The sequence below is a fragment of the Periplaneta americana genome, chromosome 1 (genome assembly GCF_040183065.1).
Source record: "Periplaneta americana isolate PAMFEO1 chromosome 1, P.americana_PAMFEO1_priV1, whole genome shotgun sequence".
Taxonomy (NCBI): domain Eukaryota; kingdom Metazoa; phylum Arthropoda; class Insecta; order Blattodea; family Blattidae; genus Periplaneta; species Periplaneta americana.
Genome location: NC_091117.1, coordinates 179,215,682 through 179,231,554, shown reverse-complemented (window position 1 = coordinate 179,231,554; position 15,873 = coordinate 179,215,682).

Below are 15,873 nucleotides of genomic sequence, written 5' to 3'. Positions count from 1 at the left end.
TTTCCGCTTTACTAATTCCCAGAGGAGACTCAGTGAGTCAAAGAATATACATGTCAAAATACTTTTATCTACTAACTGACAATAAATAAAGAATAAATATCATGCAAAAAAAAAAAAAACAACAACAAAATTGTAATACAAGTACAAACAACCGTGTAAAATGAATGGTTATGCTTTAATTTTTTAGGAATGAGATAGAAAGCGAAAATCAAATGTCATGTAAAGGACACACAGATTAAGACTTTAAAAAGAGTGAAATAACAAATCAAAGTTATTCATTTTACAGTAGAGAATTACAATAATTTAGCGCAATGTAAATTTACAAATGCGTATGGATACACGCGTAAGCTAATTTTTAATACTATTTTCTTAATCTTATTTCTGTTTTTTTTGTTACTTCACCAGAAGGAAAATAAATATCGCCACTAAGTTCCTTTCTGGTAATTGAATTTGCAGCCAGGCATACAACACCTTGGCATTTTATTCAGGCTTAATGTATTTAAAAATAAAACGAGTGACATTGATGAGTGCAGTGAAATTTGTCTCTCGAATTAGCTATAAGATATCGCAATTTGTACCACCCAGCTTATCTTTTAGCGTTAAAATTTTCTTTTGTTGGTAAAAAAAACTTTATGAGACATGAAACTGTAACATACCCTAAGATTCACACTTCAGTTTCCCCCCCTCCACCGAAATTTAATAATCTGAAAAACATGATCTATCACGTTTAAGAGGACGTAAACTCTGTTTTCTATTGGATTAGATGAAGGCCTACAATGGGAGAAAGGCATTCTCAAATTGGAAGGAAAATCCGTTTTTTTAATGGTTGAAATTCTCAGTATGTATATGTAATCATAACAACAGAATTAACTTGTGTTTATGAGGGAGTGAAGTAGAGAGGGAGATTGACTTTTAGATGGGAAATTATTATCATGACAGATTTATAATAATACGATGCCAATATATATAACAAATTTTGTTACTAACAATACGGTGCCAATAAATATTGCTTCGGTTATGTATAGTCCAGGCTAAGTTCCCTATTTTTTAACTCTCTTCAAAATATCTTTCTTTAAAAAGTACATACATTTTTCTTCTTTCAATTTCGACCTAAAGAATTCTTCAATAATAAAATGTATACAAAAGCGTTTTAGCAAGCCGTTCACAGCAATTTGTTTGGTAAAAAAAAAAAACGTACAATTCTTTTGCAGGTCAGACATCACAAATCAGTATTGTTTATAAATATTATTGTGTTATAAAGACATTTCCACTTTGAGTTGTATTTTGGGATATAAGGGTCAAGTTTAAATTGCCGCAACGTCCAATAAGAATTCTGAAAAACCAAGAAAAAGAGAACTTTTATGATAGATGTGTTTACTTAGACTCTTTTCAAAATACCGTTCTTTGAGAGTACACATTTTTTTTCTTTCATTTTCGACCAAAGGTTTCCTTCGATAATAAAATCTATACAATAGCGTACCAGTAAACCCTTCACAGCGACTTCATTTCGTAAAAAAAAAAAGACACAATTCTTTTACAAGACATCTCTCAAATATGTTACAAACAGATTGCCTCTTTGAGTTGTGTTTTGGGTCATGTTTAAAACTCCTTTTTACTTGGAGATGCTTCAGAAATTCATATATTGGAAAGGGAAGAGCATGTCTAATCTGTAACTTCTGGTGAAGTAACAAAAAAACAGAAATAAGATTAAGAAAATAGTATTTAAAATTAGCTTACGCGTGTATCCATACGCAATTGTAAATTTACATTGCGCTAAATTATTGTAATTCTCTACTGTAAAATGAATAACTTTGATTTGTTATTTCACTCTTTTTAAAGTCTTAATCTGTGTGTCCTTTACATGACATTTGATTTTCGCTTTCTATCTCATTCCTAAAAAATTAAAGCATAACCATTCATTTTACACAGTTGTTTGTACTTTTATTACAATTTTTTTGTTTTCTTTTGCATGATATTTATTCTTTATGTATTGTCAGTTAGTAGGTAAAAGTCTTTTGACATATAAATCCTTTACTCGCTGAGTCTCCTCTGGGAATTAGTAAAGCGGAAATAAATATTAATATAAATTTAAAGTTTAAAAATATGGATTTTATGATAACAAATTCCCAATAACTAACAACAATGTTAATTCGTTTAAGGTGGGAAATTATTGGTCACGAATAGACCTCATGTCAGACGGCGCCAAACTTGCTACACTTACTGCTCCGTGTGGCCGCTTCCATTTAACTCAATGCGGTCTATAATTCCAGCTACATTTGTCGCAGAAAGTTGCTACAAATGTCGCTACGTGTGGCATGTCATGTGGCCACAAGTAGCGACATTTAACGCAGAAACTAGCAGTAATTGTAGCGCCCGTGTGGCCAACCATTTTGCGACAATTACGGCAGCTTCATTTGTAGCAGAAAACTTGCTACAAATGTAGCTCGTGTGGCCGTACCCTGTCATACTTAGGCAGAGCTGATCGTATTAGGAAGTTTAAATGCAGGAAACAAAGAACGGGCCTGGCAAAATTTTCCTTTATTAACCGCATAATAGTAGAATGGAACAGCTTACCTGCGGCAATCTTTCAGGATGGTCCTCTCAAAATCAATACATTTAAGGAAAGGTTGAGAAGATTAGACTGAAAATGCAATTGTAGGTGCAGTGTAATTATCTAAGTTGTCATGTAATTAATTAAGTTGATATGTAATTAATTAAGACGATATGTAATTAAGTTAATATGTAAATAATTAAGATGATATGTAATTACTTAAGTTGGTAGGGCTAATAGTTGGGTTTAATAGAAGTACTTAGTTTACTTTTGCTTATTGTAGGCGTTGTTATAGCATAGTTTTTATATATAGTCCTATGTTTATTGGATCTATTTATTTATAGTTAGAATTAAATTTACGTTTATTTTATTTTTATTGCTGTAATTATTGTACATTTTATTAATATAATTATTGCAATGTTATTATTGTATACTAGCCGTACCCGTGCACTCCGCCGCACCCGTTAGAAATAAATATAAAGTAATTCCATAATTAAAATAGGACATTTGATCAAGGGAACATTCGTGTTTGATAGAAGGATAAATCGTTTAATATGTTACTTAATTTAAATTGTTTTTAAAATATTAAAATGCGATCATTTTGATCCAGAGACCACTCATTTGGTGCAATGACAATTCCTTTAACATGTTTCTTAATTGTTATTACCAATTATTTTTGGAAAAGCGAAAATTAAGAGAAAAATTTTGGCTACAGATTTATTATTATGTTTATATTATATTATATTATGAAAAAGTGTGTTGATAACGGATGTACTCGAATTAGAAAGTTTTTAATTTGTTGTGGGAGCTCTTGAATCTCAGGAGGAACAACTTTTACAACAGCGCAACATAATCTGCTTGGCTCATTACCCAATTTTTTTGCATTGCATTTATTGCATATGTATTTTATGTATTTTAACACGATTCAATTGAGCATAGTTAAAATTTGAATTATAAAACAATGGATTGCTAAGCTAACGTACTATTACTGCATACTAAATCAATACACTCTCGTTGTTCGTTAATTCTCTGAGATAAAAATTAATATGTTCATAAACATTATTTTAAGAAATACAGGAAATGAATATACAGAATAACCTATCAAGTTTTCTGTGCATAAGAAGCTATTTTAATCTTACCTGTCCTCAATTCCCTTTACAAGTTACTGTAATTACATTATAGCACTATGTCCATCCAGAGAAACTACACTTTCCAATGGTGAAATAATAATTAATTATACAAATCGGTTAATTTAGCTTCTGATATTACTTCATACAAACACAGAAACATTGTCTGTAGGCTATGTTTCATAGCTTTCGATTGTTGTGTCCAAGGCCCCTTATAGACGAAGTTATTTGCTTTTTATTTCAATACACCGCCTTAGATGGCAGTTATTTTAATTTTAAAACTCATTTATCTCATTAAATATCAGCCCTATCAAAATTTGTCAAGGAATAAAACTTATCGAAAATTATTTTTAAAGTAACTTTTGTTATGTAACATTTTTCACAGAAATCAATAATAAGCGAGATATTTCAATTTATTTAATTCAGGCCCCCTTATAACCCCCCCCCTTTTAAATAATGTATTTTGAATGCCATATAGCCTAAAATCTAAGTTACAACGAACTTAATTTATATTCCAATTTTCATCGAAATCCGTTCAGCCATTATCGCGTGAAAAGGTAACAAACATACAGACAGACAGACAGACAGACATACAAACAAAAATGTCAAAAAAGCGATTTTCGGTTTCAGGGTGGTTAATTATATATGTTAGGACCAATTATTTTTGGAAAATCGAAAATTACCAGAAAAATTTCGGCTACAGACTTATTATTAGTATAGATTACCGTATATATCACTGCCGCCGGGTGTATACCAATTGTAGTGTTAATAAATAAATAAATAAATACATACATACATACATCAATTAACTCATTTCAAAGACGTTTTAATAATATTTCACATTATACAGTAAGCATGTGTAATTCGGTAATTTGAATTAATGCAGGTAATAGCGCCAGTATGCGTCATACTTTTATTTTCTTGTTTTGTTGTAAAACATTGTCACAATTACAACTTTTGAAATGTACTTTCCATAGGAAAGGTTACAAATTATCAATATCCAAAAGTTCAATATTGGCCGTATTTCTGGTCAGTTGTAACCCATTTTTGAATTGATTGCGTTAACACTTGCACTTACCGTATAGGTTATTGCTTTTCATGTCACAAGTTGACGATATGACAATTCTCATCTCAGATGTAATCTGGACTGTTCACTATGTCAGATTGATCTGAGTGTGACGTGTGCTTGGTTATTGATTGGACGTTTTTCTTGCTACTGAGTTTCCACACATTGAGATGTAGGCACTCAAGTAATTTAAACAGTTTGAGAATGTTACTGCAATTCAATAGAAGATATACGTGAGCAGTTAATCAGTTGAAGTACCGCGTCATTCTAAAATGCCGGTGAACTGTGTGAAGTGACTAAAATGCCTTCTGCAAACAAAACCAAATGCTTAAGCAGAAGTACGAAATCTCCAATGCTGTGAACAGTAAATTGCAAGATAAACTGCCGAATAGAACTTTAAGTATTTAGAAAATCAATTGAAAAGTATGATCCCAAAACGCGTTAAGTCCATTTTATGAAAGAACTAGTCTAGTTTTTTTAACCATCGGACTGCGGACTGGGCGAGTTTTCAAGTAGCATCCACCATAATACAAACTTTTAGACAAGGATTGGCGTTGTTTTGGAAGAAAACGTGCTTAAAATATGACAGAGGTCTCAAACATAATCATATAATATATGTATAAATAATAAAAATGGTCAAATGAGCGAGTTTTAGGATCACACTCCACAGTTATCTCGCTTTAAATATCTGAAGCTGTTGTCGCATACAGTGGTGGAAATCAGTATAAAGGCACTTGAGTTTTGCAGTATAACACGTACGTATTTATTCATATATCGAATTTATGATAACTATGATGTAGTTTACTTTGGGATATCACATTACACTAATGTTCCCACATCTCATGTGAAAACATTGGATAGAATCAAACATAACACTGTTGTAGGGGTGGAAATTGGTATAAATGTACTTGTTCTGCCACCTCAGACGGGCAGTAATGTAAGACTTGGTGCAGTTGTATTGGAGAGACGTGACCGTAGCATCTTTCGGCGGTACTCGCTACAAAGCCTCTATCAGATGAAGAAAAAGCAAGCATTAATGCTTACAAAGAGTTGAAACTCTCCAATCGGCAAATCGCCAAGAAATTAGGACGTTCAAGTTGTGTTATTGATAATTTTATGCTCGACCATGCCGAAATGTACTAATTATACACCTGGTAGCAGTCCTTTAATGCATGTCATTAAAGTACACTACTCATTAAAGTATAGGTCTTCAGCCAATGATAACTCAGCTTACATGTGTTCAGCCAATGAGAAGTCAGCTTTGTACCGTTATAAAACCGCAAGTATCGATTATTCTCGGATATGCAATCGAAAGAGAATTAGCGAAAAGTCACGGAGGCTGAAATCCAATACTGTCGCAGAAGGTTATGTTCTGTTACTATAATAATTAGCGTTAATTGTAAATAATATTCATATAAATTCAATCTGTCATCTCGTTTTTCAATGTCGAATTCAATAATCAAGGTTATAATATTATAATATTATCAAGTTTAACGGGATTATACATCAAGGTCAATGACATTATTGTTCCTCGGAAAAAATCAATACTTTCGCGTCTGCGCACATCTCACAATTCACGACCTAGAACAGGGTCACTTCCGATCTTGTCAGATACAAATAAAATGTATACATCTGAATACCGGTAATTTCAAGTTAGAAATATGGTCGAGCATAAAAAGTTGTATAACAATTATGAAACTCGCTTGCGCTCGTTTCATAAACATCCATACTCGCTTTCTTAATTACTATCATAGGCTCGTTGCATAATGTACTATTATGAAAGTGGGCACACAGTATGGACAAAATGGGAGGTATGGTCGGACAAGGAAGCTCTCCGAGCGCACTAAATGACTTATCCTGCGCACAGCAAAGGTAAAAAACATGTTTGCTTCTGAAATAGTTACTGATTTGAAGGTACCGGTCACTGCCAGACGTATAAGACAAATTCTGGGAGGAGACAATAACCTTAGTCTTTAAGAAACGACTAAGTAAACCACCTCTATAAGATGACCATAAGAAGGCCAGAATGTCTTTTGCTGAAGAACACATGTCTTGGACCTCAGAGTGGGGTCAAGTGATATTTAGCGACGAGAAGAAATTTAATTTGGATGCACCAGATGGATTTCAGTATTACTGGCACGACCTCCGTACAGAGGACCAAGTTCGAATGAGTAGAAATTTTGGTGGCGGAAGTGTGATGATCTTGGTAGCATCCTGTGCTCAAGGTACCTCAAATTTGGCGTGGGTGCACACCAGGATGAATTCTGACACCTACACAGAGATGCTGGAATCGGAGTTGTTCGGATGTATGAAGAATTTGGTGACAACCTGATTTTTCAGCAAGATAATGCTGCAATACATGTCTCTGCCAAATCGAAGAAGTGGTTTCTCGAGAAAGGAATCACACTTCTGAAATGGCCATGAAGAAGTCCAGATTTAAACCCCATAGAAAACCTGTGGCATGTGTATCACAACTAAAGAATGCGATTCGGGCAGAGTTGGCTTCAATTTTTATGGACGAATTAAACAGACTTGTTAAATCAATAACAAAAAGAATTTTTCAAGTTATTAAGAACAATGGTGTTTCAACCAAGTACTAGTACTCTATTGTAATGTATTTTGTTATTGTTTCCTTATTTTATTATCTACAATAGAAAGATGCCTTTATATTAATTTTCACCCCTAAGACAGTGGGTTTTCACTCTTCATGTATTATGTGTAAATCAAAATATACATTTAGTTTGGTATGGTTTCTTTATACGTTGTTATTAAATATCTATCAAGGATAAGGCAGAAGTGTACAACAAATCAACAAAATAAACATAATTGCCACAAAATTCATACTGCCTTTATATTAATTTCCACCACTGTATGAGTTCAGGAGAGCGGCTGGAATATTTGATTGTCTAAAGCAGCGTCCTTCATTACGAAACGGAATGACGTCAGGGCAAGCATTTACTTAGCGGTGGGGATGCAATTGCAGTTATGAAAATAAGTCAATTTCATCACTGATGTAATTCATCTGACTACAATCTACAAAGTTTCCCCAGTTCATGTACAGTACTACCCAGATCAAACCTGCAGAACTGTAGCTCCTCAGAGCGACTGCCTTCGTATCCCTTCTACCCCATCCACCTTTTCCCCTATTGTGGTCATAGCGTTCCAGTTACGCTCCGCTGCATCAACATTCATTCTCTCGGCGGCAGGTACACAATACGCTATCAAGAATTACAAATGAACAGATAATAAAATTCTTAGGACCATGCCTTTGGAAAGTAAGAGAAAAACGAAAGAGAGAAATAAATAAGTTAAAAGACATGAAAAATAAATTTTAGAATGTAATGTGTGCATATTATGTAAGAAGGTCTACCTATGTATATATCGCCCTATTACTAGTAAAACCGATTAAGTCCACTTTTTGTGTAAAATAAGTCAAGTACAGTCCCCGACTTGTCTTTCGGTGCTCTGTATTCTACTAAAATGGAATAAGTCCGAAATGTTGTAGGCAACAAACCAATTACTTCATTTGAGGAATTGATTATGATTTTTCGTGCATCAATAAAGTTTTAATTCCTGCTTTACAAAACTTGCATTACTGGACTTAAATAGTTTTACTAGTAATAGGACGATATAGGCCTATAAGTGAGTGAGAGTTATGTGACTGGAAGTCAGTGCTGTCATTCAACATTGTAACGCATTGCAGCCAAATAAATAAATAAATAAATAAAAACACAATACGCGTACTGCAGTTTGAAGAGAACTGGAATATAGCAAAATCTAAATCCTTGAAGAAATACTACCTCCGAAGGAAATGGGAATATGAATATTTTGTTGTTGAAGAAGACGAAAGAATTGCATGTTTACTGTGTCCCATACAATTTATTTCTACACGTAATTTCAATATTAAACCACATTTCAACAGAGCCCATATTAAGAATTATGGAATAGACGAATTTTCGGGAAGTTCATTATTACGAACTGTATACTGATTATTTATTTATATACTGTTAAATGAAGGACGTCACTCGTTGTGTTCATTTTGAATTGAAATTAATAGTGACTTTCAAGGTTCATCACTTAAATGCTACAAATTTATGTTTCCATAGGTGATGATAGGAGGAATGTTTTCGAAAATCTAAAGCAGGCTAGGTGCAAAGAAATCCCAAAGAAACTACCGACAGAAAATCTAGCATAATTCTAAACCTTGAAACGATATAACGCAGTATAAATGCAATGACTTTATTACAATCCTTTTTGAAAATTACAGTGTCGCCACTGATGGACCTTTCACGCGCAAAGAATGTAAACAACTCTACGCAGAAGTCGATCATCCCTAATAGAAGTGGAGTGAGGCTGACGTCATATTTCCCCTACTTACGGGTTTTGCAGGCCTGGCCCAGATCATAGTATATAATGTTTGACAATTAGTACGCAAGTAAGGCAAAAATCCCGTAAACAGCATTACCCGGAGATCAGTAAATATTTTCACTAATGGTTAATTAATTAATTTGAGTCTGTTTCATTTTAATTACTACGTTAAAACATTTAATGAAAGTTGGAGTACAATTCATTGTAACAGAGTCCAATAGTATCAGTAGAGGAATGGGCTTTCAGTGGTTATGTTTGGAACTTTTTTATTACATATTTTGCAATGAAGCACACGTGTGTAAATATATTAACTAAAGTTAAGTTATATTATATTTGATAACATAAAAAATTAAAGGGAAAAATATAACTGTAAAATGGAGTATTCAAATTTTTTCAGCTTTCATTTCATCCCTAACCTATCAATCAATTGGTTCCATACACGTAAATATTAAATTCAAATTCAAATTTATTCACAATTAAAATATCAGTTTTAGACATTCACGTTATTTTAAGTTTAATTTGATCAGTATGAGAAAGAATTGTCACAAAAAAGGAGCTGCCACAACTAGTCCAAGGGTTTGTGGTTAGAGAAGTCTGTCACTGATAGCTCCTTTGCTAATTTCTGACTAGAGAATTCCCTGATATGCATCGAGTGTCATGGCATCAGTTTCAGACAAGTTTCATACAAAAACGTTCGTCCATCACTGTTTATAGTGAACGATATCAGAGTCGTGTTATATGGAGCTAGTGGCAGAGTAGATCAAAATTCCTAATTTCTTCGATACTAAATCTAATTTATTAAACTTTTATGGGGTTTATATGTTAAACGTTGACATTCCTTGTAGGGGTAAAACCAGATTCCCTAGATTACTAGTATTTATTATTTCTACTCGTATTTTTTATTTGTATGACATGACGGGGTAAATGTATAGTCTATTTACTTGCTATTAATATTCTGCGTTATTTAATTCATTTTGTCTTAATTAGAAATGAATAGAATATGATCGCACAATTATTTTGGAGAAAACGTCTAAATAACAATACTTTAGGGCGAAAAGAACTGACCAACATACCCTATTATCTCCTGGCTTAGTTGCCTTATAAGTGATGCCTTGTTATCATAAGGCTTCGAGACTTCGGACCCAATAAAGCAGTTCAGTGGGAAATGCGCATAACGGCGTACTGAGTATAGTGGTGAACCGTACAGTGGGTGGGGGCACTGTAGAATGAATGCCAACAAATACGCAAAGGAAAACGCTCTGGATTTGAAGGTTCTGATGAATAATTTGGTTTTCATACAAACCTATTTTCAAACTGTGTCTGAAACTATTACACTGTTAGAAAAGTCAGAGCAAGAGATGCCGTAAGCCCTGAAATTAGTTGAGAAAATGACACAGAGAATTATGAAACACCAAGTACACTGGTTACTGAACGTGTAAAACAGAAGTGGAAATCAATTTTCTGTAAAAATAACGGATACGGAACATTGTGTAATATAAACAGCAAATTAGTGGACATAGAGTCACCCGAGAATAAAGGATTGTCTCTTAGAGATTGCAATGATGTTAGGTTTCTTCGTTTTGCTCCTATCACGTCATGAGACGTAGAGCGCAGCTTTTCACAGTACAAACTGTGTTTGGCAGATAGTGAAAAATATTTACGTTTGAAACACTGAAAATGTATCTTGTAGTACATGGCAATTCGGTACTGTAACTGCACTTCCTAAAGACGACCAATAGGATAAATGAAGAAATTAAAATTGCTACATGTTTATTTCCACCATTAACACTGTGTATAATTAAACAAAAATGCTTATAAAACAGGAGAATAAATGCTTTTCACATTATTTTGACATTGTCATTGTGTAATGTATATTTACTTTCAGAATGTCCATATGTGTGCGTTTCCCCATACTACCGTACTCTATTCTTAATAGCAACGTTGTTACCTCAACACATCTCTACCTTTCACTATCTGCAGCGAGTCAACAACCATAGTACATGCAACAGTAAAGTTATTGTATCGGGTCCCAAGTCTCGAAGCCTGGTTATCATTTATGAGGTTCAGATCTGTCTTCGGACAGTTGACTAAATACAAACAATACTTGCCTACCATTACCGCACAGGCAGATCGTTCTTCTATCAACCAACGCATAGAATTAATGGATCGTACATTACTTGCTGTGAAAATCTAGATGTTGATATTAATTGTTATATGTATTCTCTACACAAACAAGATGACAAATACCCTTCTCGTTTATTTCGATCTTGCTGAGAGTGGCACCCTGAGGTCTATCTCGCTTCACGTCATTTCCAATTTATCTGCATTGTTTCTGAATCTCTCTTTCCTCGAGCCTGGTAGTCTAAGGACAAGCGTTGCCATTCAGATGTCCTTCATTCTTTGAATATGCTCTCAATTACTGTATCATCTGTTCTTTGTACAATAATGTTTAAGTGAGTGGATCAAGCACTGGATTAATTGCATCTTCGTCCAATCCTCTTGTCCCATTATATTTGTATTCTCTGAAACATACTTTGTTTCTCCTCTATTTTTCTGAAAATTTTTTAAGATAAATAAATTAATGGCAGTATAAATCAAAATGGGGAATAGGAACTACAGTTACCTGAGACTCTTGTTCATGCTATAGGTCAGAGGTCTCCAAAAAGCGTATCGTCATTCGTGCTCTCGATGCTGCCCGCCGAACACAGGGTGCTGTAAGGCTAGAGAAGGGGAAGAGACTCCTACATCATCAGATGGAAGCGATCAGTGGGGGATCGCGGCAACGGTCTGCTTATGTTTACAAATAACAACATCAAAAGAATAAGAAATATCATACGTTTGTATATTATTTTGACATACTATGAAGCTGGCGCCCCATCTGTTGCTATTGACACAAGTCATTGCAAATTCAACCTCTTCTGTTCTATGTGGTTTCGACTTCAGATTCAATTACATTTACAGTCTTGAAATCCCTTCTCTGAACTGTAATTGGAAACAATTTAATTTTCTTAAACTTTGACTTTGTTTTGGACCAGTATTTTAGTAACGTCCTGTATGCACGAATTTACAAATGATGCTTGTGTAAAGGGCTTCATTGATTTTCCAATATTCCAAGCTAAACTATAGCTAGCAAAAAGCTTTTTTGTTTAAGACTGAGGACACGTGTGTGATTTGTGTTTGTATTTTCTTGTTTCATATTTATCAAAATATTTATAGGGCTACGCATTTCACCTAAAATTAAACGAAAAACTGTATGTTTGTCATGCGGAACTGAGTGTAAACGTATTGTAATATACTGATTATTATGTATAACCACAGTCATACAGATAGCCCCAAAATAAATTATTTTCACATGTCCAACATGCCTGTAATTGTATGATATTCTTTGTGAAGAGTCGAGTATTGTCGTCGCATGTTGAATTTTAACACACCATTAAGAATTTTCGACCAAATTAAGAATTTCACATTCTCCCCACTAACTCAAAAAAAATTCTCTTCCTATTCATCCTTGAATGTACTACGTCCATGATTAGAAGACACTGTGAAAAGGTGGAACACGCCGACCAACACAGTGATAATGGCAGTCCGCCACTGCTCTTCGTTTGCGCATAAACATTGAGTACAATACAGGTGGGGATGGGTGAGGCGGAGCGCGCTCATTACGTACTGGCTTCGGTTCCGTTCAGGGGCATACTCGCGAGTACGCTTTTGGAGACGTCTTCTCTTGTTCATGTTATAGGTTTTCGGATTTATTGAATCGTCTATCGTTAGCTTAATTCCAAAACTCGTAACTAGCTCAGATGCCGGTTTTCACTTGAAAGTACAGGGATATCATTTTATTTTTACTTCAATTTTTATTGTACCTGAGTTTTTTAATGTACTTCCCTCCCACTCCTTCTAGTAGCAAAATTCCACATACAACCAAAGCCGCAAAGTCGTCGTACGGTCAAAATAAACAGTACAGAATGAGTGAGTACGGTATGTTTCAGAAATATGGTCACATTTTTCTGTGAAGAAAGAACATTCATTCAATATTGAATCATATTTTCGCAAGGTACAGTGTGTCCGTTCAGTTACGTCGCATCCCGGTTTCCCCCACCCGTTTCTGCTGGCCCCTTTGTAAAGGCTAATGGCTGAGCTATCTTAGCTCTTTTGTGAAAACATTTGCTGTTAGGAATTGGACTTCTACCTAATATTATACAGGGACATCACTTTATTTTTACCAACATTTTTAACATTAACCTGGCTATACTCGGAAACACTGTTGCCCCCTTCCATTACAGGAGTTTGATGTTACTAGTGCAATATGTAGACAAATCATTTTACTAGGTATAGGAGGAGAGAAAAGTGTGTATCCATTTATGTTGTAGGGAAATACGATATTACGATTTTCAGTTTGATCATCAATTTTACGGAATTTATCAAAAACAGTAGAGTAGTAACATTTTTTTTTTTTTCAAAAACTCAACTTTTCAGGCGGCTATGTTCGTTATGTAATGTCTACTTTATTTAGCATATTAATTATTGATGTTAACATACAATATAGAGAGTGCATTTAAGAGGGGCTTATAAGTAAAGGGCTGTAAGTGCACTTAAGTTACTTTTGAGAAAATGGGGTTTAAATATTTAAGCTTTCGTAAAATCGGTGAAATTTGTATTTAAATTTTAATGTGTGATGCGATTAAAATATCCCTTTGCCACTAAAATTTTAGATACTTTAGCTTACACTGGATGCACTTAACTCATGTTATTACAAATGTCACTAGCATTCCTTTGCTTCTAGCCACCTCAATTCAAAATAAGCTAATCTGAATTTTTAAACAAGTTGCTGAAAATGGTTGCCGTTCATTACAATGCAGGCTTCAATCCAGTACGCATATTATTAAAAACATTTTGAAGCATGTTCTCTGAAATTGAATTGATCGTTTCTTGAATATAATTTTTTAGTACGATATTATTAATATAGGTTCTTTATTCTATAGAAAACGCAATCATATTTATGAAACACACTATACACTGCAGTGTTTACTTCACTGCTTGAAGACTTCGAATGCAACAGCGGCCGTAAGTTTGTGTGTCTGACGGGAGCAAGGACATTAGTGAAGGGGTGAGAGTGAAGTACATTCAGAAATGCAGGTACAATAAAAATGCAAGTAAAAATAAAATGATGTCCCTGTACAACTATTTAAAATAATTTAAATAAAAGAACATCGTTAAGTAAGGAATTGTCACGTGATTTCCCCTCCTACATAACCATATGGACGGACAGTAGATAGCATATCTGAGTAAATTTATCATTGCGGATCGGGCAGAAGTGAAGATTGAATTGACAGTACGTAACGTACACTGTTATAGAGTAGGTACAGAATTATTTCAACGGGCGTAGGATTATGGCTCCCCCATGTCGCTTGATTTGAGAGCTTTGCATTATTTCTTTGGGATTACTGTGAAACAGTTGTGTTTGCTAAACATCCTACAACAATAGAAGAATTAAATAGTTACTTTCAAGAAACCATGCATTCAATTTCAGAAGATATCCTTGAAAACGTTTTTGATAATATGGACAAAAGAGTTGAAGCCTGAATCGAAATGAACGACCACCATTTTCAATAATTTGTTTAAATATCCATATTTTGATTATTTTTAAAATTTAAATGCACTGTAAATATTGTATGCTAATGTGCTGTAGACAGTATAGTAAACATCTATACTAATAATACATCTGTAGCCGAAGTTTTCCTGGTAATTTTCGATTTTCCAAAAATAATTGGTCCTAACATATATAATTAACCACCCTGAAACCGAAAATCGCTTTTTTGACATTTTTGTTTGTATGTCTGTCTGTCTGTATGTTTGTTACTTTTTCACGCGATAATGGATGAACGGATTTCGATGAAAATTGGAATATAAATTATGTTCGTTGTAACTTATATTTTAGGCTATATGGCATTCAATATACGTTATTTAAAAGGGGGGTTATAAGGGGTCCTGAATTAAATAAATCGAAATATCTCGCTTATTATTGATTTTTTTGAAAAATGTTACATAACAAAAGTTTCTTTAACAATAATTTGCGATAAGTTTTATTCCTGGAAAAATTTTGATAGGACTGATATTTAATGAGATAAATGAGTTTTAATATTAAAATAACTGCCATCTAAGGCCGTATAATGAAATAAACAAATGACTTCGTCTATAAGGGGTCTTGGACAGCAACAATCGAAATCTATGAAAGATAGCCTACAGAGAATGTTTCTGTGTTTGTATGAAGTAATATCGGAAGCTAAATTAACCGATTTGTATAATTAATTATTATTTCACCATTGGAAAGTGTAGTTTTCCTAGATGGACTTAATGCTATAATGTTATTGCAGTAACTTCTGATATAATATAATATAATATAATATAATATAATATAATATAATATAATATAATATAATATAATATAATATAATATAATATATAATATAATATAATATAATATATAATATAATATAATATAATATAATATAATATAATATATGTAATGTAATATTATATAATATAATTTAAGTTATTTGAAGGGTTCAGAACCCTAGTGGGGCAAACGCCATTTACTGAATACGTAGAATTAAGTTATTACCATAATTCAATGGAAACTTATAACAAGTAAAATAAAGTATACACATTAAATCTAAATGATGTCAATGTTCATTAAACTATGGTTGCATGTAATAAAATTAGAAACATGTTAAAGGAATTGTCATTGCACCAATCAGTGG